This window comes from Symphalangus syndactylus, chromosome 8 (assembly GCF_028878055.3).
Source record: "Symphalangus syndactylus isolate Jambi chromosome 8, NHGRI_mSymSyn1-v2.1_pri, whole genome shotgun sequence".
Lineage (NCBI taxonomy): Eukaryota > Metazoa > Chordata > Mammalia > Primates > Hylobatidae > Symphalangus > Symphalangus syndactylus.
In genome coordinates, this window is record NC_072430.2 from 106,952,003 (window position 1) to 106,974,199 (window position 22,197).

The 22,197-nt window shown below is 44.9% G+C and overlaps 1 long non-coding RNA gene across 1 annotated transcript; it reads left to right on the forward strand.

The window, feature by feature from the left end:
* The first annotated feature begins 406 nt into the window (after positions 1-406).
* LOC134737369 (uncharacterized) lies at positions 407-9,946 on the forward strand. Its single transcript, XR_010122211.1, has 3 exons — positions 407-3,333; positions 4,836-4,894; positions 6,442-9,946. It is a non-coding gene; the product is annotated as an uncharacterized lncRNA (long non-coding RNA).
* The last annotated feature ends 12,251 nt before the right edge of the window (positions 9,947-22,197 follow it).

Below are 22,197 nucleotides of genomic sequence, written 5' to 3' on the forward strand. Positions count from 1 at the left end.
TAGAAGCAATGCGACGAGGTTTGGACTGACAAGTATGCAGGATAGATTAGAAGAGGAGGGATTGCACTGGGGACATGAGAGAAACTCCAAATAAAATGCAATTTCCATTGTGACCAGTAAGTCCCATTTTCAAGGGGCATCAGAAAAATTTTTTTGAACATCTAATGTGTGGCAAATACTATTCTAGGAGATAAACAGCCCTGCTTTCAAGTTGCTCACAGTAGATTTGGAGAAAATTGTAGTACAAATCCAATTGTTATGGAAGTGAAAGCCCAGGGTGTTGTGGGAGTACATGGCAAAGATACTTAATCCAGTCTTGCTGAATTGGGTAACTTTTTGATAACTATGATGACTGTCAAAATGTGAATAAGAATTAAGAGATGAGCGCTTCCTTCCTTCCTTCCTTCCTTCCTTCCTTCCTTCCTTCCTTCCTTCCTTCCTTCCTTCCTTCCTTCCTTCCTTTCTTTCTTTCTTTCTTTTCTTTCTCTTTCTTCTTTTCCCTCTCTGGCCCAGGCTGCAATCTACTCGGCTTGCGGCTGCCCGCGCCGCGGACTGCCTGGGTCTGCCGCCGCGCGCCACCGCTGCCTGCCTTTTCTCCTTTCGCGGCAGGCACGCGTTCGCCATCTTGGCCACGCTCGTCGCCAGCTCCTCACGCCGAGTGCTCTGCCCGCCTGAGCTTCCCGAGCTACTGGAACTACAGACGGAGTCTCGCTCACCCAGTGCTCGGTGTTGCCCAGGCTGGAGTGCGGTGGCGTGGTCTGGCCTCGCGGCAGCCTCCGCCCCCCAGCCGCCTGCCTTGGCCTACCAGGGTGCTGGGATTGCAGCCCCTGCCCGGCCGCCGCCCCGTCTGGGAGGTGGGGAGCAACTCTGCCCGGCCGCCCCGTCTGGGAAGTGAGGAGCGCCTCTGCCCGGCCACCCACCGTCTGGGAAGTGAGGAGCGCCTCTGCCCGGCCACTCACAGTCTGGGAAGTGAGGAGCGCCTCTGCCCGGCCACCCACCGTCTGGGAAGTAAGGAGCGCCTCTGCCCCGCCACCCACCGTCTGGGAAGTGAGGAGCGCCTCTGCCCGGCCACCCACCGTCTGGGAAGTGAGGAGAGCCTCTGCCCGGCCGCCCCGTCTGGGAAGTGAGGAGCGCCTCTGCCCGGCCACCCATCGTCTGGGAAGTGAGGAGCGCCTCTGCCCGGCCACCCATCGTCTGGGAAGTGAGGAGTGCCTCTGCCCGGCCACCCATCGTCTGGGAAGTGAGGAGCGCCTCTGCCCCGCCACCCACCGTCTGGGAAGTGAGGAGCGCCTCTGCCCGGCCACCCACCGTCTGGGAAGTGAGGAGCGCCTCTGCCCGGCCGCCCCGTCTGGGAAGTGAGGAGCGCCTCTGCCCGGCCGCCCCGTCTGGGAGGTGAGGAGTGCCTCTGCCCGGCCACCCATCGTCTGGGAAGTGAGGAGCGCCTCTGCCCGGCCACCCCGTCTGGGAAGTGAGGAGCGCCTCTGCCCGGCCGCCCCGTCTGGGAGGTGAGGAGCGCCTCTGCCCGGCCACCCATCGTCTGGGAGGTGAGGAGCGCCTCTGCCCGGCCGCCCCGTCCGGGAAGAAGTGAGGAGCGCCTCTGCCCGGCCGCCCCGTCCGGGAAGAAGTGAGGAGCGCCTCTGCCCGGCCGCCCCGTCTGGGAGGTGAGGAGCGCCTCTGCCCGGCCACCCATCGTCTGGGAAGTGAGGAGCGCCTCTGCCCGGCCGCGCCGTCCGGGAAGAAGTGAGGAGCGCCTCTGCCCGGCCGCCCCGTCTGGGAAGTGAGGAGCGCCTCTGCCCGGCCGCCCCGTCTGGGAAGTGAGGAGCGCCTCTGCCCGGCCGCCCCGTCCGGGAAGAAGTGAGGAGCGCCTCTGCCCGGCCGCCCCGTCTGGGAAGTGAGGAGCGCCTCTGCCCGGCCGCCCCGTCTGGGAGGTGAGGAGCGCCTCTGCCCGGCCACCCATCGTCTGGGAAGTGAGGAGCGCCTCTGCCCGGCCGCCCCGTCCGGGAAGAAGTGAGGAGCGCCTCTGCCCGGCCGCCCCGTCTGAGAAGTGAGGAGCGCCTCTGCCCGGCCGCCCCGTCTGGGAAGAAATGAGGAGCGCCTCTGCCCGGGCGCCCCGTCCGGGAAGAAGTGAGGAGCGCCTCTGCCCGGCCGCCCCATCTGGGAAGTGAGGAGCGCCTCTGCCCGGCCACCCATCGTCTGGGAAGTGAGGAGCGCCTCTGCCCGGCCACCCACCGTCTGGGAAGTGAGGAGCGCCTCTGCCCGGCCGCCCCGTCTGGGAAGTGAGGAGCGCCTCTGCCCGGCCACCAACCGTCTGGGAAGTGAGGAGTGCCTCTGCCCGGCCACCCATCGTCTGGGAAGTGAGCAGCGCCTCTGCCCGGCTGCCCCGTCCGGGAAGAAGTGAGGAGCGCCTCTGCCCGGCCGCCCCGTCAGGGAAGAACTGAGGAGCGCCTCTGCCCGGCCGCCCCGTCAGGGAAGAACTGAGGAGCGCCTCTGCCCGGCCGCCCCGTCCGGGAAGAAGTGAGGAGTGCCTCTGCCCGGCCGCCCCGTCCGGGAAGAAGTGGGGAGCGCCTCTGCCCGGGCGCCCCGTCCGGGAAGAAGTGGGGAGCGCCTCTGCCCGGCCGCCCCGTCCGGGAAGAAGTGGGGAGCGCCTCTGCCCGGGCGCCCCGTCCGGGAAGAAGTGGGGAGCGCCTCTGCCCGGCCGCCCCGTCCGGGAAGAAGTGAGGAGCGCCTCTGCCCGGCCGCCCCGTCCGGGAAGAAGTGAGGAGCGCCTCTGCCCGGCCACCCATCGTCTGGGAGGTGAGGAGCGCCTCTGCCCAGCCACCCATCATCTGGGAAGTGAGGAGCGCCTCTGCCCGGCTGCCCCATCTGGGAAGTGAGGAGTGCCTCTGCCCGGCCACCCATTGTCTGGGAGGTGAGGAGCGCCTCTGCCCGGCCACCCATCGTCTGGGAAGTGAGGAGCGCCTCTGCCCGGCCACCCATCGTCTGGGAAGTGAGGAGCGCCTCTGCCCGGCCACCTATCGTCTGGGAAGAAGTGAGGAGCGTCTCTGCCTGGCCGCTCCGTCTGGGAAGTGAGGAGCTCCTCTGCCCGGCCGCCCCGTGTCTGGGTAGAAGTGAGGAGCTCTTCTGCCTGGCCGCTCCTTCTGGGAGGTCTACCACGGAGGCCAGAAGCAATGTGGGGGCTGGACGTGGTGGCTCACGCCTGTGGTCCCGGCACTCTGGGGGGCGAGGCGGGTTGATCACTTCGGGCTAGGAGTTCGAGACCAGTCTGGCCAACTTGGCGAAACATGAAGAATACAACAGACAAACCAACCAACCAACTCAGTGACAACAAAACAGGTCTACCCTGGAGTCATACTCTAATTTTTTTTATTTTCTTCCCTTTCTGATCCTTTATCCCACTTTCTTTTTCTTCCTCTTCCTTCTCCCTCTTCTTTGTCAAATAGAGGATTGAGTTATTATCACTGATCCATATAAAGTCCCTCTCTCATTTATTTTAACTCCCACCCCCCATTTCTATTCCCCGACTTCCCATGTGCAACCTTCCTAATATGTTTGATACGCATCTTTTTGTTTGTATGTATTTTTAGAAAATGTTTATTGTTTTTGTATGCAAAAATTAATAAAAAAAAAAAAGAAAAAAAAGAAAAAAAAAAAAGAAAAAGTAGGGCACATAAAGGCTAGTGTTCATTATAACATTTACTTGTGGAATCTTCCATTTTATGATAAGAAATAAGATTAATGTTTCTGAATCTGTTTGTTTTTAATGTCAAGCAGAAAACTATAGTATGGTTTCTAAATTTTAAACTTCTAAACCTCTCATTGTTCTAAATTATTCCAGAAATGCAAGGTACATACTACATAAATATATAACTGTGAAACCATAACATATAAGACATAATCATATGTAATATATAAATAGTATTATAAGTATATCTAATTTAATTGCATTCTATATAATATAGACACAGTATACTTATATTTATAATATGTTCATATATATTGATATTGATATATTGATATTTATAATATATAACTATAAAAGTAAAAAAAAAAAAAAAGAATTAAGAGATGAGCAATGACTCTCTAAGCAGAGTTACAGCATCCACAAAGCTCTAGAAAGCCTGAGAGGGTAGAGTTTTTTCAGGGGGATGAGAGGACATTCAATGAGAGTAGGATATGAGATGTTACATGGAAGGATGGAGAGAGATGACTACACACACAGCTATCACAGAAGGGTTAGCATGCTGTTCTTAGAGTTTCAACTTATCCTAGAAGTCATGGAAGAATTTAAACAATGAGGTTTCAAAATAGGTAACTCAGTTAGTAGTATATAGGATGAACTGAGAGGAAGGGAGAAACATAGAAATACATATACCTGGCCAGGCCTGGTGGCTCACACCTGTAATCCTAGCCCTATGGGAGGCCAAGGCAGGAAGATTGCTTAAGGCCAAGAGTTCAACACCAACCTGGCCAACATAGCAAGACCCTGTCTCTATTAAAAAAAAATAAAAAGAAAGAAATACATAGAACAGTATGGTGCTGGTGAGAGATAATGAAAGCCTTAAACCAAGGTAGAGTCAGTGATGGCAGAGAAGAGGGAGCAGGTTGGGTCTGGGTTAAAGAGAATCAGTAGGGCCCAGTGAACCATTAAGATGAGCATTGGAGAGAGAAAGACTTAACTTCAGGGTTCTAATTTGGAAAGGGAGGTTAATGAAAAATGTCAGGGGATGTGCAGCTGACAAAGGGTCCTGCCTTTATAAGTTCTAAAAATAGAAAAATTTTTATATATTTTCTTGTTATTACATCATGTGTTCAAATTTTTGGTTCCGAAAATATAGGTAGACAACTTTCACCTATGGTCCCTGTAGAGATGCTTCAAGAACCGAGCCTTCCCCGGGTAAGTCACTCAGAAATTCAGTTTGATCTTTTTAAATGAATGCGTTATGAGACCAACTTGTTGCACACAGCATTTGTATTAGGAAATTTTGATGAAGTGGCCCTGTGCCTGCACTGTAAAATAAGCATGGAAGCTGGACGTGGTGGCTCATGCCTGTAATCCCCACACTTTGGGAGGCCGACGTGGGCGGATCACCTGAGGTTGGGAGTTTGAGACCAGACTGACCAACATGGAGAAACCCCGTCTCTACTAAAAATTCAAAATTAGCCGGGTGTGGTGGCACATGCCTGTAATCCCAGCTACTCGGGAGGCTGAGGCAGGAGAATCACTTGAACCCGGGAGGCAGAGGTTGCAGTGAGCCAAGATTGTGCCACTGTACTCCAGCCTGGGCAACAAGAGCAAAAACTCCGTCTCAAAAAAAAAAAAAAAAAAAAAGTATGAAGAGCAGCCTTGAAAGGAACACTGTGTTCTGAAACGGTGGGTGCTGGAAAGATGGAGAGGGGGTTGTATCAGTTGCAGATATGTGATCTTCCAAGGACAGCTCCCTTCTCTTGCCCAGTGCTTCCCTTTCCCATCAAGTCCTCAACTAGCTAATTTTCCAACCCTGGAGCTGTTCCATTCCTGTCTACCTACTTAGAAAAGGTGACAAAACCCCAAAACTATTTCCTATTCAAGGAAACAAGCATCCCTTATTTGTATGTTTGATTTTTTTTTTGAGGCACAGTCTTGCTCTGTTGCCCAGGCTGGAGGGCAGTGGCGCCATCCTACCAAGTAGCTAGAACTACAGGTGTCCGCCAGCACGCCTGGCTAATTTTTGTGTGTGTGTGTGTGTATTTTTAGTAGAGACAGGGTTTCACCGTGTTAGCCAGGATGGTCTCGATCTCCTGACCTCATGATCCTCCCACCTCAGCCTCCCAAAGTGCTGGGATTACAGGCATGAGCCACTGCGCCTGGCCTATTTAAGTTCTTTTTGAAAGTGTGATAAATGGGACAGATAAAAGGGAAGTTCTCCTTTGTTTACCAACTTTTTCAATGATGATTGAACTAATCAATCGTTTATATAAAATGTCATGGAAAATATGCTTAAATTCGTAAGGAAAAAAGTATTTAAGGAAATGCATTATTCTCTTTATATGTCATGCAGAACTTTGGAACTACTATTTTTTTAAATAAACATTTTATTGGCCGGGCGCAGTGGCTCACGCCCGTAATCCCAGCACTTTGGAAGGCCGAGGCAAGTGGATCACCTGAGGTCAGAAGTTTGAGACGAGCCTGGCCAACATAGTGAAACCCCATTTCTGCTGAAAATACAAAAATTAACCAGGTGTAGTGGCATGCGCCTGTATTCCCAGCTACTTGCGAGACTGAGGCAGGAGAATTGCTGAAACCCGGGAGGCAGAGGTTGCAGTGAGCCAAGATAGCGCCACTGCACTCCAGCCTGGGTGACTGAGCAAGACCCTTCCCCCCCCCCCCCCCACAAAAAAAAAAGAAAAGAAAAAGAAAAAAGAAAAATGTTTTTTTTGTTGTTTTTGTTTTTGTTTTTTTAGTAAATCGGCTTATCCATGACACTTGGTGATGCCATCTAGAAGTCACACCTCACTTTTAGAAAAGTAAAATTTTTTAAAAAAAGTAAGTAAAAAGTACTACATCTCCTTGTCTTAACTCCCACTGCTCTTTCTTAGCTGAGTTTCAAAACCCCACTGTAACCTTGGTCTTCCTTTTTTTTATATAGTTTCTCCCTTATCCAAGCAATTTTATACTTTGCTGCAAGTCATCTTTCTTGATGCTCTTACCAGCACACCGGGTTCAAGCTACTCAACCTCAAATTCCAAGTTTCCTACCATATAGTAGCCATGTACCTTCCCAAACGTGTCTTACTCTATCTCTACTTCACACTTTATTAAGCTGCTTATATATTTCCTTACTAAATTGTCAGCCTTTTGCATCAGGGAGGGAGTCTTAACAGTTTTTTCTGTTCCTGAAGTACCAATATTTAATTTAATGCTATTATGATACCAAAATAGTCTTTTTATTTTAAAGCACATTCTCATTTAACCTCTATTAACCAGGCTTCTTAATCCATCTGAGTCACTCAATGTGCTGGAAAGTAATTTAACTGCAGGCAATTTATTTAGTTATTCTGTGAGATTTGTGCACATCTTTCAGGTTAAAAAGGACAAAATAATAAGCACTGAGGGAATATATGGATGTGCAATATATACAGAGAACTTTAAATGAGTACCAGTATTACCTACATTCAACACCATGGTTTCAGAAAGAGTGAAGGTAAGTTTGGAAAATAGGTCTTTCTTCAATGCTTTTACTTTTTTGTTTTTTACTGCAGTGTTTCTATTCCTTACTTTTTCAATTATGTTAATAAAACACTATAATCACCGTTTCTCTGGTGCTCAGGGGCAAGTCTCTGCACCACTTTGACCACTAGGCGGCTCTCTTGTTCCATGTTCTAGTAACTGGAGGCCTCTTCATTCTTTTCGAAGGATAGGTATCTCTCTTGTTGAATTTGGTTCATAACATTTTTTTTCTTTTTCTTTCTCTTTCTTTTTCTTTTCTTTTCTTTTTTTTTTTTTTGAGACAGAGTCTAGCTCTGTCGCCCAGGCTGGAGTGCAGTGGCACCATCTCGGCTCACTGCAACCTCTCTGCCTCCCAGTGGCTCAAGCAATTCTGCCTCAGTCTCCCGAGTAGCTGGGACTACAGGTGTGTGCCACCACACCTGGCTAATTTTTGTATTTGTATTTTTTTTTTTTCATTTTTCAAGACTGTCTTGCTCTGTTGCCCAGGCTGGAGTGCAGTGGCATGATCTCAGCTCACTGCAACCTCTGCCTCCCAAGTTCAAGTAATTTTCGTGCCTCAGCCTTCCAAGTAGCTTGGGTTACAGGCGTGCACCACCATGCCCAGCTAATTTTTGTATTTTTAGTAGAGATGGGGTTTCACCATGTTGGCCAGGCTGGTCTCAGACTTGACCTCAGGTGATCCGCCCGCCTCAGCCTCCCAAAGTACTGGGATTACAGGCGTGAGCCACCATGCCCAGTCAACATCTTCTTATTGATTATGAATACTTAGTAGGACAGGCTCTGTAAACACCATTTAAAGAGTCCAATGCTTTCCATGGGCTGAGAAGGTTTGGGCTTGGCAGAAAGCCTACCGGTAACTCCTCTCCAGGACAATGCAAATACCAAAGCCAGGCCTGAATAAGCATGACTCTGCTACCTTATGACTTCACTTTCGTCCCACAGTAAAATATAATTTATAATTTCTGAGACATCAGAAGAGGTGTCTGTATAGTCATTCAAACATTTTCATGGAACCCTAGCATTTGCCAGGATTCTATTAAAGTTTAGCAGCGTTCCATGAAAGCCTTTTATGTGCAAAGTTAGGCTTTAGGGTTTAAAAAAAACGTTATTGACTTTGGCTTTCTTTTTGGTGTTTTGTTTTTTGGAGCGGTCAGGGTCTCATTCTGTCACTCAGGCTAGAGTGCAGTGGTGTGATCACAGCTCACTGCAGCCTTGACCTCCTGGGCTCAAGTGATCCTTCTGCCTCATCCTCCCCAGTAGCTGGGACTACAGGTGCATGCCACTGAAAGTTGTGAAGCCAGCTGGGCTTCTGGGTCGGGTGGGGACTTGGAGAACTTTTGTGTCTAACTAAAGGATTGTAAATGCACCAATCACTACTCTGTAAAAACACACCAATCAGCACGCTCTAAAATGGACCAATCAACACTCTGTAAAATGAACCAGTCAGCACTCTGTAAAATAGACCAATCAGGGCTCTGTAAAATGGACCAATCAGCACTCTGTAAAATGGACCAATCAGCAGGATGTGGGCAGGGCCAAATAAGGGAATAAAAGCTGGCCACCTGCACCAGCAGCGGCAACCCACTCCGGTGTCCTTCCAGTGTGTGGAGTCTCTCTTATTTTGGTCGTGGGAATAAATCGTGCTGCTGCTCACTCTTTGGGTCCGCATTACCTTTATGAGCTGTAATACTCACTGCGAGAGTCTGCGGCTCCATGCCTGCAGTCAGTGAGACCACAAACCCACTGGAAGGAGCAAACAACTCCTGAGGCACCGCCTTTAGGAGCTGCAACACCCACTGCTAAGGTCTGCGGCTTCACTCCTGAAGTCAGTGAGATCACGAACCCACCAGAAGGAAAAAACTCTGGACACATCTGAACACCTGAAGGAACAAACTCTGGACACACCATCTGTAAGAGCTGTGACACTCACCACGAGGATCTGCGGCTTCATTCTTGAAGTCAGCAAGACCAAGAACCCACCAGAAGGAACCAATTCCGGACACACCACCACACCCATCTTATTATTGTTATTATTTGATAGAGTTGGGGGTCCCACTATGTTGCCCAAGCTGTTCTCAAACTCCTGGGCTCAAGTGATCCTCCCACCTCATCCTCCCAAAGTGCTGGGATTACAGGATCAGTGAGCCACCATGCTCAGACAACTCTGGCTTTCTTGATATTTAATTTTTTAAAAAGGTTTAGTGAGTACAAGTGCTATTTTGCTAATGAATATATTGCATAGTGGTGAAGACTGGGCTTTTAATGTACCCATTGCCCAAATAGTGTACATTATACCTATAAAGTAATTATTCATCAATTACCCTCTTCCCACCCAATGTCTATTATTCCGCTTTCTGTGTCCGTGTGTACACATTATTTAGCTTCTACCCAGAAGTGAGAGCATGCTGTTTCTGACTTTCTGTCTCTGAGTTATTTCACCTAAGATAATGACCTCTAGTTGCATCCATGTTCTTACAAAAGATAAGATTTCATTTTTATTTATGGCTGAGTAGTAGTCCATGGATTCCATCTTTGTTATTGTGAATAGTGCTGAGATAAACATATAAGTGAAGATATCTATTGCTATAATTTATTTTCTTTTAGGTAGATACCAAGTAGTGAGATTGTTGGGTTGAATGGTAGTTCTATTTTTAGTTCTTTGAGAAGTCTCCATATTGTTTTCCATAGAAGTTGTACTAATATACATTTCCACCAACAGCATATAAGTGTTCCTATTCTCCACATCATCACCAACATCTGTTGGTTTTTTACTTTTCAATAATAGCTATTCTGACTGGTAACACATTGTGTTTCTTTCTTTTTTTTTAATGGAGATAGGATCTTGCTGTGTTGCCCAGGCTGGTCTCAAACTCCTGGTCTCAAGCAATCCTCCCACCTCATCCTCCCAAAGCGCCAGCATGATCATTGTAGTTTTAATGTGCATTTCTCTGATAATTAATATTCTTGAGCATTTTTCATGTTAGTCACATGTATGTCTTCTTTTGAAAAATGCTGATGGGTGTGGTGGCTCATGCCTGTAATCCCAGCACTTTGGGAGGCTGAAGCAGGCAGATCACTTGAAGTCAGGAGTTCAAGACCAGTCTGGCCAACGTGGTGAAACCTCCTCTACTAAAAACACCAAAATCAGCTGGCGTGGCAGCAGGCGCCTGTAATCACAACTGCTCGGGGGGCTGAGGCAAGAGAATCACTTCAACCTGGGAAGTGGAGATTGCAGTGAGGCGCTGAGATGGTGTCACTGCACTCCAGCCCGGGTGACAGAAGGAGACCCTATCCGAAAGGAGAGAGGGAGAGGGGAAGAAAAGAAGGAAAGAGGGAGGAAGGAAGGAAGGAGGGAGAGAGAGAGAAAGAAATGAAAGAGGGAGGAAGGGAGGGAACGAGGGAGAGAGGGAAGGAGGAAGGAAGGGGAGAGATAGAGAAAGAGGGAGAGAGAGAAGGAAGGAAAGAAAGAAGGATGGAAGGAAGGAAGGAAAAGAAAGATGCCTGTTCATTTCCGTTCCCAACTTTCTAATGGGGCTATTTGTTGATGATGTTTTTTTTCTGGATGAGTTGTTTGAATGCCTTGTAGATTCTGGATATCCACCCTTTGTCAGATGTATAGTTTGCAAATATTTTCTCCCATTCTGTAGGTTGTCTCTCTCTCTCTTCCCCTCCCCTCCCCTCCACTCCCTTCCCCTCCCCTGCCCTCCCCTCCCCTTCCCTTCCTTCCCCTCCTCTCCCCTTTCCTCCCCTCCCCTCCCCTCCCCTCTCCTCTCTTCTTTTCTTTTCTTTTCTGACAGGGTCTTGCTTTGTTGCCCAGGCTGGAATGCAGTGGTGTGATCATGGCTCACAGCAACCTTGACCTCCCTAGGGCTCAAGTGATCCTCCCACCTCAGCTTCCCAAGTAGCTGGAACTGTAGCCATGTGCCACCACATCCAACTAATCTTTTAATTTTTTTGTAGAGACAGAGTCCAACTATATTGCCCAGGCTCGTCTTGAACTCCTAGGATCGAGTGATCCTCCCTACTCAGATTCCCAAACTGCTGGGATTACAGACGTGAGCCACTGCACCTGGCCAATTATTTACTTTGTTGTGCAGAAGCTTTTTAGTTTAATTAGGCCCCATTTGTCTACGTTTATTTTTGTTGCATTTGCTTTTGAGCAAATACATTTCAAAATTCTTTGCTTAGGCCAATGTCTAAAAGAGTTTTTTCTAGGTTTTCTTCCAGGATTTTTATAATTTCAGGTCTTACATTTAAGGATTTAATCCATCTTGAGTTAATTTTTATTAACTCAAGACAGGGATCCAGTTTCATTCTTCTACATATGGCAATCCAATTTTGCCAGCACTATTTATTGAATAAGGTATCCTTTCCCCAGTTTATATTTCTATAAACTTTGTTGAAGATCATTTGGCTGTAAGTATGTGGCTTTGTTTCTATGTTCTCTATTCTGTTTCATTAATCTAAGTGTCTGTTTTTACATCAATACCATACTGTTTCCGTGACTCTATCTTGTAGTATAATTTGGAGTCAGGTAAGGTGATGCCTCCAGCTTTGTTCTTTTTGCTTATGATTGCTTTGGCTAGTCCAGCTGTTTTTTGATTCCATATGAACTTTAGGATTGCTTTTTCTAATTCTGTGAAAAATGACATTGGTAATTTGATAGGAATTGCTTTGAATCTGTAGATTGCTTTGGGTAGTATGGTCATCTTAATGATATTGATTCTTTCAATCCATGAGCATGGGATGTTTCTCCATTTGTTTACTCTACAATTTCTTTCATCAGTGTTTTATAGTTCTCCTTGTAGAGATGTTTCAACTCCTTGGTTAAAAGTATTTCCAGGTATTTTATTCTTCTTTTAACTATTGTAAGTAGGATTGAGTTCTTTATTTGGTTCTCAGCTTAAGCATTGTTGGTATATAGAAATGCTACTGATTTTGGTACATTAGTTCATATCCTGAAACTTTACTGAAGTCATTAATCAAACCCAGGAGTCTTTTGGAGGATTATTTAGGTTTTTTAGATAAAAGACCAAATCATCAGCGAACAGATATAATTTTAATTTGGATGCCTTTTATTTCTTCCTCTTGTCTGATTACCCTAATTAGGACTTCCAGTACTATATTAAATAGGAATGGTGAAAGTGGGCATCCTTGTCTTGTTCCAGTTCTTAAGGGAATGCTTTCAACTTTTCCCCATTCAGTATGATGTTGTCTGTGGGTTTGTCATATATGAGTTTTATTATTTTGAGGTAGTTTGTTTGAGGGTTTTTACCAGGAAGGGATGCTGAATTTTATCAAATGCTTTTTCTGCATCAATCGAGAGGGTCATATGGTTTTTTGTTTTTAATTCTGTTTACGTGTTGAATCATGCTTACTGATTTGTGTATGTTGAACCATCCTTGCATCCCTAGAAGAAAACCTAGTTATTGTGTTGTATTATCTTTTCGATGTGATGTTGGATTTCATTTGTTAGTATTTTGGTGAGAATTTTTACATCTGTGTTCATCAAGAATATTGGCAGCTAGGCTCAGTGCGGTGGCTTACGCCTGTAATCTCAGCACTTTGGGAGGCCAAGGCAGGTGGATCACCTGAGGTCAGGAGTTCATGACCAGCCTGGCCAAAATGGTGAAACCCTGTCTCTACTAAAAATACAACAATTAGCTGGGCATGATCATGGGTGCCTGCAGTGCAGCTACTCCAGGAGGCTGAGGCAGGAGAATTGCTTGAACCCGGGAGGCAGAGGTTGCAGTGAGCCAAGATTGAGCCACTGCGCTCCAGCCTGGGTGACAGAGCAAGACTCCATCTCCCTCTCTCTCTCTCTCTCTCTATATATATATATATATATATATATGTATGTGTGTGTGTGTATATATATGTATATGTATGTGTGTGTATATATATGTATGTGTGTATATATGTATGTGTATATATATGTATATGTGTGTATATATATATATGCAATAGTTTTTCCTTTTTTGTTGTGTCCTTGCCTGCCTTTTGTATCACAGTGATACTAGCTTTGTAGAATACGTTAGACAGGATGCCCTTCTCGAATTTTTGGAACAGTTTCAGTAGAAGAACTGGTACCAGTTCTTCTTTGTAAGTCTGATAAAATTAGGCTGTAAATCCATCTGGCCCTAGGCCTTTTTGTTGGGAGATTTTTTAGTTACTGATTCAATTTCATGGCTCATTATTGGTCTGTTCAGGATTTTCTATTTCTTCCTGGCTCATTCTTTGAGAGGTTGTATGTTTCCAGGTATTTATCCATTTCTTCTAGATTTTCTAGTTTGTGCACATATAGATAATCATAGTAGTCTCTGATGATCTTTTTTATTTTGGTGGTATCAGTTGTAACATCAACTTTATCATTTCTTACTGTGCTTATATGAATCTTCTTTGTTACTTGGATAATCCAGCTAACATTCTATCAATTTGTTTATATTTTCAAAGAATCTTTTCATTTCATTGATCCATTGTTGTTGTTGGTTTTTGAGACAGGGTCTTGCTTTGTCACCCAGGCTGGAATGCAGTGGCGCAATACAGCTCACTGCAACCTCACCCTCCCAGGCTCAAGCCATCCTTCCACCTCTGCCTCCTGAATAGCTGGTATTACAGGCACATGCCATCACACCTGGCTAATTTTTGTATTTTTTGTAGAGACAGGGTTTCATCATCTTGCCCAGGCTGGTCTCAAACTCCTGGGCTCAAGCAATCCTTCTGCCTTGGCCTCCCAAAGTGCTGGGATTACAGGCATGAGCCACTGCATTGAGCCTGTATTGGTTTTTGTTTGTTTGTTTGTTTTTGTTTGTTTTTGTTTTTGCCTCAATATCATTTAGTTCTGCTCTGATCTTTGTTATTTTTCTTTCTTCCTTTTTTTTTTTTTTTTTTGGAGACAGAGTTTCTCTCTTGTTGCCCAGGCTGGAGTGCAGTGGCACGATCTCGGCTCACTGCAACCTCCACCTCTCGGGTTCAAGCAATTCTCCTGCCTCAGCCTCCCAAGTAGCTGGGATTACAGGCGCCTGCCACCATGCCCAACTAATTTTTGTATTTTTAGTAGAGATGGGGTTTCGCCATGTTGGCCAGGCTGGTCTCAAACTCCTGACCTCAGGTGATCCACCCGCCTCAGCCTCCCAAAATGCTGGGATTACAGGCATGAGCCACCGCACCTGGTTGATCTTTGTTATTTCTCTTTTTTCTGATAGCTTTGGGTTTGGTTTGTTCTTGTTTTTCTAGTTCCTTGAGGTGCGACATTAGGTTGTTAATGTGAGATCTTTCTATCTTTCTGATGTAAGCATTTAATGCTATAAAATTCCGTCTTCCAACTGCTTTTGCTGTATCTCAGAGATTCTGGTATGTTGTGTCTCTGCTTTCATTCATTCCAAATATTTTTTAAATTTCTAGGCTGAGCACAGTAGCTCACAACTGTAATCCCAGCACTTTGGGAGGTGAAAGTGGGAGAATTACTTGAGGCCAGAAGTTTAAGACCTGCTTGGGCAACATGGCAAGACTCCATCTCTATTAAAAAATTTAAAAAAAAATTTGGGCCAGGCGCGGTAGCTCACACCTGTAATCCCAGCACTTTGGGAAGCCAAGGTGGGCAGATCACGAAGTCAGGAGTTCAAGACCAGCCTGGCCAATATGGTGAAACCCTGTCTCTACTAAAAATATAAAAATTAGTTGACCATGGTGGCGCATGCCTGTAATCCCAGCTACTCGGGAGACTGAGGCAGTAAAATTGCTTGAACCTGGGAGGCAGAGGTTGCAGTGAGCTGAGATCATGCCACTGCACTCCAGCCTGGGCGACAGAGTGAGACTCTGTCTCAAAAAAAAAAAAAAAAAAAGCCAGGCATTGTGACATGTGCCTGTAGTCCCACGTACTTGGGAAGTTGAGGCAGGAGGATCGCTTGAGCCTAGGAGTTTGAGGCTGTAATAAACTATGGTCATGCCATTACACTTCAACGTGGGTGACACAGTGAGACCTTGTTTCAAGAAGAAGAAGAAGAGGAAAAAGAAAAATGTTTAAAAATTTCTATCTTAATTTTATCATTTACCCAAAGATCACTCAGGAGCAGGTTGTTAAATTTCCACGTATTTATATAGTTTTGAGAGTTCTTCTTGGCATTGATCTCTAGTTTTATTCCACCATGGTCTGAGAAAATATTTGATATGATTTTGATTTTTCAAAATATGTTGAGACTTGCTTATTGGCCAAGGATATGGTCTATTTTGGGGAATGTTCCATGAACAGATGAGAAGAATGTATATTCTGCCATTTTGGGTAGAATGTTCTGTAAACATCTATGGGGTTCATTTGGCCTAGAGTTCAGTTTTAATCGAGTTTATTTGTTGATTTTCTGTCTTGGTGATCTGTCTAGTGCTATAAGTGGAATGTTGAAGTCCCCCTACTGTTGTACTGTTGTATTGTTGTCTATCTCTTTTCTTAGGTCTGGTAGTATTTGTTTTATGAATCTGAGTGGACCAGTGTTGAGTGCATATATATTTAGGATTGTTGTATCTTCTTGTTGAAATCTTTGTCATTATATAATGACCTCTTTTGTCTTTTTTTTTTTTTAACTGTTGTTGATTTAAAGTATGTTTTATCTGATACAAGTATAGCTACTCTTACTCACTTTTGGTTTCCATTTGTGTGGAATTTCTTTTTCCACTCCTTTATTTTATTTATTTATTTATTTTTTTTTTTGGAGACAGAGTCTCGCTCTGTCGCCCAGGCTGGAGTGCAGTGGCACGATCTCGGCTCACTGCAAGCTCTGCCTCCCGGGTTCACGCCATTCTCCTGCCTCAGCCTCTCCGAGTAGCTGGGACTACAGGCGCCCGCCACCACGCCCGGCTAATTTTTTGTATTTTTAGTAGAGATGGGGTTTCACCGTGGTCTCGATCTCCTGACCTCGTGATCCGCCCGCCTCAGCCTCCCAAAGTGCTGGGATTACAAGCGTGAGCCACCACGCCCGGCTATCCACTCCTTTATTTTAAGTCTGTAAATGACTACTCATTAGGTGGGTTTCTTGTAAGCAGCATATGATTGGATCTTGTTGTTGTTATTTTTATTTATTTATTTATTTTTGAGATGAAGTCTCACTCTGTTGCTGAGGCTGGAGTGCAATGTCATAATCTTGGCTCACTGCAACCTCCGCCTCCTGGGTTCAAGCGATTCTCCTGCCTCAGCCTCCCAAGTAGCTGGGGTTACAGGTGTGTGCCACCATGCCTGGCTAAATTTTTGGATTTTTAGTAGAGACAGAGTTTCACCATGTTGGCCAGGCTGGTCTCAAACTGCTGACGTCAGATGATCCACCCACCTCAGCCTCCCAAAGTGCGGGGATTACAGTTGTGAGCCACCACACCTGGCCTTTTTTTTTTTTTTTTTTTGAGATGGAATCTCGCTCTGTTGCCCAGGCTGGAGTGCAGTGGCGCAATCTCGGCTCACTGCAAGCTCTGCCTCCCGGGTTCACGCCATTCTCCTGCCTCAGCCTCTCCGAGTAGCTGGGACTACAGGTGCCCACCACCACGCCCGGCTAATTTTTTTGTATTTTTAGTAGAGACGGGGTTTCACTGTGGTCTCAATCTCCTGACCTCGTGATCTGCCCGCCTCGGCCTCCCAAAGTGCTGGGATTGCAAGCGTGAGCCACCGCGCCCGGCGGCCTGTTGTTTTTTTAAAATCCGTTCTGCTAGCCTATATATTTTAAGTAGAGCATTTAGTTGATTTACATGCAAGGTTAATATTGTTATGTGAGGTTTTATTTCTGTCATAATGTTAATTATTACCTAGCTGCTTTGTAGTTTCAATTGTGTAATAGCTTTATAAGATCTGTGAGTTTTGTACTTTTGTGTCCTTTTATGGTGGCAAGTATCATCCTTTCATTTCTATGTTCAGAACTACTTTGAGCATTCCTTGTAGGTCTGGTCTAGTGGCAACAAATTCCCTTTATGTTTGCTTGTCTGGGAAAGATCTTATTTCTCCTTCATTTATGAAACTTAGCTTAGCGCAGGATACAATATTCTTGGCTGGCAGGTTTTTTTCCTTAAGAAGACTGAAAATAGGACCCTACTATCTTCTGGCTTGTAAGATTTCTGCTATGAAGTACTTTATAGTGATTAGATGCTTCTCTCTTGCTGCTTTTAAAATTTTTTTTCCCTCCTAGTGACTTTGGATAGTCTGATGGCAATATGACTCGTTGAGATTTGTCTTGCAAAGTTCAACAAGGCATGTTGTTCTCTGAGCTTTCTTTACCTCTAAGTCTTTCTTTATGTCTAAGTCTCTAGCAAGCCCGGGGAAGTTTTCCTGAATTATTTCCTCAAATAGGTTTTAAAAGATTTTTACAGCTGGGTGTGGTGGCTCACACCTGTAATCCCAGCACTTTGGGAGGCCAAGGTGGGTGGATCACCTACACACCCTGTGATACTATTCGTAATATCTTAGGGGGATGTTTCTCCTAATGTGTACACCGTGTAATATTATAAATAACACCCTAGGAGGATGTTACTCCTCATATCACAAGGGGTGTACACACTGTGATATTATTCATAATATACTAGAAAAATATTACTCCTAATGTCACAGGAGGTGTACACTCCGTGATATTATTCGTAATATCCTAGGGGAATGTTACTACTAGTGTCACAATGGGTCTACACCCTGTTATATTATTCATAGTATCATACTGGGTTGTTACTCCTAATGTCACAAGGGGTGTACTTCCTGTGGTATTATTCATAATATCTTATGGGGATATTAGTCCTAATGTCACAGGGGGTGTACAACTTGTGATATTATTTGTAATATCCTAAAAAGATGTTACTCCTCATGTCATAGGGGGGTGTACACACTGTGATATTATTCATAATATCCTAAGGGAATGTTACTCCTAATGTCACAGGTGCTGCACACCCTGTGATATTATTCATAATATCATAGGGGGATGTTACTACTAATATCACAAGGAGTGTACACCCTGTAATATTACTCCTAATATCATAGAGGGATGTTACTCCTAATGTCACAGAGGGTGTACACCCTGTGATATTCTTCCTAATATCCTAGGGGGATGTTACTTCTAATGTCAGAGAAGGTGCACACCCTGTGATATTATTTGTAATATCCTAGGGGAATGTTACTCTTAATGTCACAGGGGCAATACTCCATGTGTGTACACCCCCTGTGATATTATTTGTAATATCCTAGTGGAATGTTACTTTTAATGTTACAGGGAGTGTACACCATGTGTGTACACCTCCTATGATAATATTCATAATATCCTAAGGGGATATTACTCCTAATGTAACTTAAGGTGTACACCATATGTGTACACACCCTGTAATATTCATAACATCCTTGGGGATGTTACTTCTAATGTAACTTAAGATGTGTACTATGTGTGTACACCCCCGTGTTATATTATTCATCAAAACCTCTGGGGATTTTACCTTTAATGTCACACGAGTTGTATAACATGTGTGTACAACCCTTGTGATATTATTCGTAATATGCTAGGGGGATATTATCCCTAATATTTTGGTGGATGTTACTGCTACGAAACAGGTTGTACCATGTGTGTACACCACAGGGGGCGATATCATTCCTAATATCCTACAGGGACATTGACTCATAATGTCACAGAACGTGTACACCATATGTGTACAAGCCCTGTGATATTATTCATAATATCCTAGGGGGATGTTAATCTTAATGTAACTTAAGGTGTACAACACATGTGTACACCACCTGTGATATTATTCCTAACATTTTAAAGGGATGCTACTTTTTTTTTTTTTTTGAGACAGAGTCTTGCTTTGTCTTCCGGGCTGGAGTGCAGTGGCGTGATCTCGGCTCACTGCAAGCTCCGCCTCCTGGGTTCACACCATTCTCCTTCCTCAGCCTCCCAAGTAGCTGGGACTACAGGCACCTGCCACCATGCCCGGCTACTTTTTTTTTTGTATTTTTAGTAGATACAGGGTTTCACCATGTTAGCCAGGATGGTCTCGATCTCCTGACCTCGTGATCCGCCCGCCTTGGCCTCCCAAAGGGGATGTTACTTCTAATGTCACAGGGGTTGTATACGATGTGTGTACACGCCCTGTGATATTATTCGTAATATGCTAGGAAGATGTTTCTCCTACTGTCACAGGAGGTTTACACATACGGTACCATCTGTGTACACCCCCTGTGATATTATTTGTAATATCCTAGGTGGATGTTACTTCTAATGTCACAAGGGGTGTACACCATGTGTGTACATCACCTGTCATATTATTTGTCATATTCTAGTGAGATGTTACTCCTAATATCACAGGAGGTGTACACCATGTGTGTACATGCCCTGTAATATTATTCATAATATTCTAGAGGGATATTACCCCTAATATCACAAGGGATGTGTACACTCCCTGTGATATTATTCATACTCTCCTAGGGGGATGTTATTTCTAATGTCACAGGGGATGTCCACCGTGTGTGCACACCCTTGTGATATTATTTGTAATATCTTAAAGTGATGTTACTTCTAATGTCACAGGAGTTGTACACCATGTGTGTACACCTTCTGTGATATTCTTTGTAATATCCTAGGGAGATGTTACTTCTAAGGTCACAGGGTGTGTACCCCATGTGTGTAAACTGCCAGTGCTATTCGTAATATTCTATGGGGATGTTACTCCTAATATCACAGGGGGTGACACCCCCTGTCATATTATTCATAACATCCTAGGGGGGATGTTATTCCTTTATTTATTTATTTATTTATTTTTATTTTTGACGGAGTTTTGCTCTTCCACCCAGGCTGGAGTGCAGTGGCGCGATCTCAGCTCACTGCAACCTTTGCCTTCCGGTTTCAAGTAATTCTCTTGCCTCAGCCTCCCGGGGGGATGTTATTCCTAATGTCACAGGGGATGTCCATCATGTGTGCACACCCCCTATGATATTACTTGTAATATCCTAAAGTGATGTTACTTCTAATGTCACAGGGGGTGTACCCCATGTGGGTAAACCACCAGTGATATTATTTGTAATATCCTAGGGAAATGTTACTGCTAATTTCACAGTGGGTTACACGATGTGTGTACAACCTGTGATACTATTTGTAATATTTTAGGGGGATGTTACACCTAATGTCACAGTGGGTGTACACCGTGTGTTTATACCCTGTGATATTAATCGTAATATTCTAGGAGGATGTTATTTCTAATGTCACAGTGAGTGTACACCATGTGTGTACACCCTGTGATATTAATCGTAATATTCTAGGGGGATGTTAGTTCTAATGTGATGATGGGTGTACACACATTGGCCGGGCCCAGTGGCTCATGGCTGTAATCTCAGCACTTTGGGAGGCCAAGGCAGGTGGATGCAAGGTCAGGCATTTGAGACCAGCCTGGACAACACAGTGAACCTCCGTCTCTACTAAAAAGACAAAAAAAAAAAAAAAAAAAAAATAGCCAGGCGTGGTGGCAGGAGCCTGTAGTCCCAGCTACTCGGGAGGCTAAGGCAGGAGAATCGCTTGAACCTGGGAGGTGGAGGTTGCAGTGAGCCCTGATTGGGCCACTGCACTGCAGCCCAGGCGACAGTGTGAGACTCTATCTCAAAAAAAAAAAAAATCCAAAAATTAGCCAGGTATGGTTAATCCCAGCTACACAGGAGGCTGAGGTCGGAGAATGGCTTGAACCCAGGAGGTGGAGATTGCAGTGAGCCGAGATTACGCCATTGCACTCCAACCTGTGCGACAGAGCAAGACTCCATCTCAAAAAAAAAAGAAAACAAAAGATTTTTACTTTTTCTTATTCTCTCTTAGGAATACCTATCATTTATAGGATTGGCCACCTTACATATTCCCATATTTCTTGAAGGCTTTGCTCATTTTTAAAAATTTTTTTTCTTTATTTTTGTCTGACTGGGTTAAATTAAAAGACCTGTCTTCTTCTGCTAAATTTTTTTCTTCTGCTTGGTCTAGTCTATTTCTAAGTCTTTCAACTGTATTTTGTAATTCCTATAATACATTTTTCATTTGCAGAAGTTCTATTTTTTAAAATAGCTTTTTAGTAAATTTTCTTCTTTTTTGTAAATTTTTCATTAATATCTTGAATTGTTTCTCTAATTTCTTCATGTTGGTTTTTTCACCTTTTCTTGGATCTCATTGAACTTCCTTACAATATATATTTTGAAAATTCTTTGTAATTTCAGAATTTTCATTTTGGTTACTATCTATTGCTGGAGAGCTAATGTAATCTTTTGAGGTTGTTGAAACACTCTTTCCTCATACTGACAGACTTCTTACATTGGTTCTTTCTCATCTGGAGAATCTCTCACTTCTTATTTTTGAATTTACTTTTCATCGCATGGGACTTTTAAAAGAATTATCCCCTTTGAGGGTGTGACTGTAATGTGTGTTGTGAATGGTTGTTTAGCTTCAATTCTGGGTGCTGTCAGGGGGCCAAAGTTCTGTATGAATTCCTTGGTTATAGTTAGCCTTTTTGCAGTGGCTTTCTCAAATGCTGGTTGTAGTAGCACCGTGCTGGGCATATTAGCAGGCTCACTACCTTCTTCAGGGCTGAGATTGTGGAGGTCTCAGGAAGCTTACCTGGTTCATAGCACTGTGCACTTCTGTCAAATGGTTTTGTATTGGGTTGTGCAGTTCCATCTCTAGACCAGCAGGTGGCGAATACGGGTAAGAGCCAGATGCCGAGGGTGTGTGCGTGCTTAATCTTTGTTTACTGGGAGGGGCTGTCTCTTGTCTCAGGCGGTGGGCTGATCTGTGGGTGGACTGATCTGTGGAATGCTGGGTGCCCTGAGTTCCCTACTTACTCCAGGAAAGGAGGACGAAGCTGGGTGCAGCTGGACTGCTAAGCTCACCTTCGGATACCCCAGTGACAGTGGAAACAAACCCTGATGAGGCTGGTTGGGGGCTTGTGGTGAAATGCGCTGAGGTTTCCATCATAGGCAGAGAGGGCTGCACCAGCTCCATGTCCTGACCAAGCAGGAAT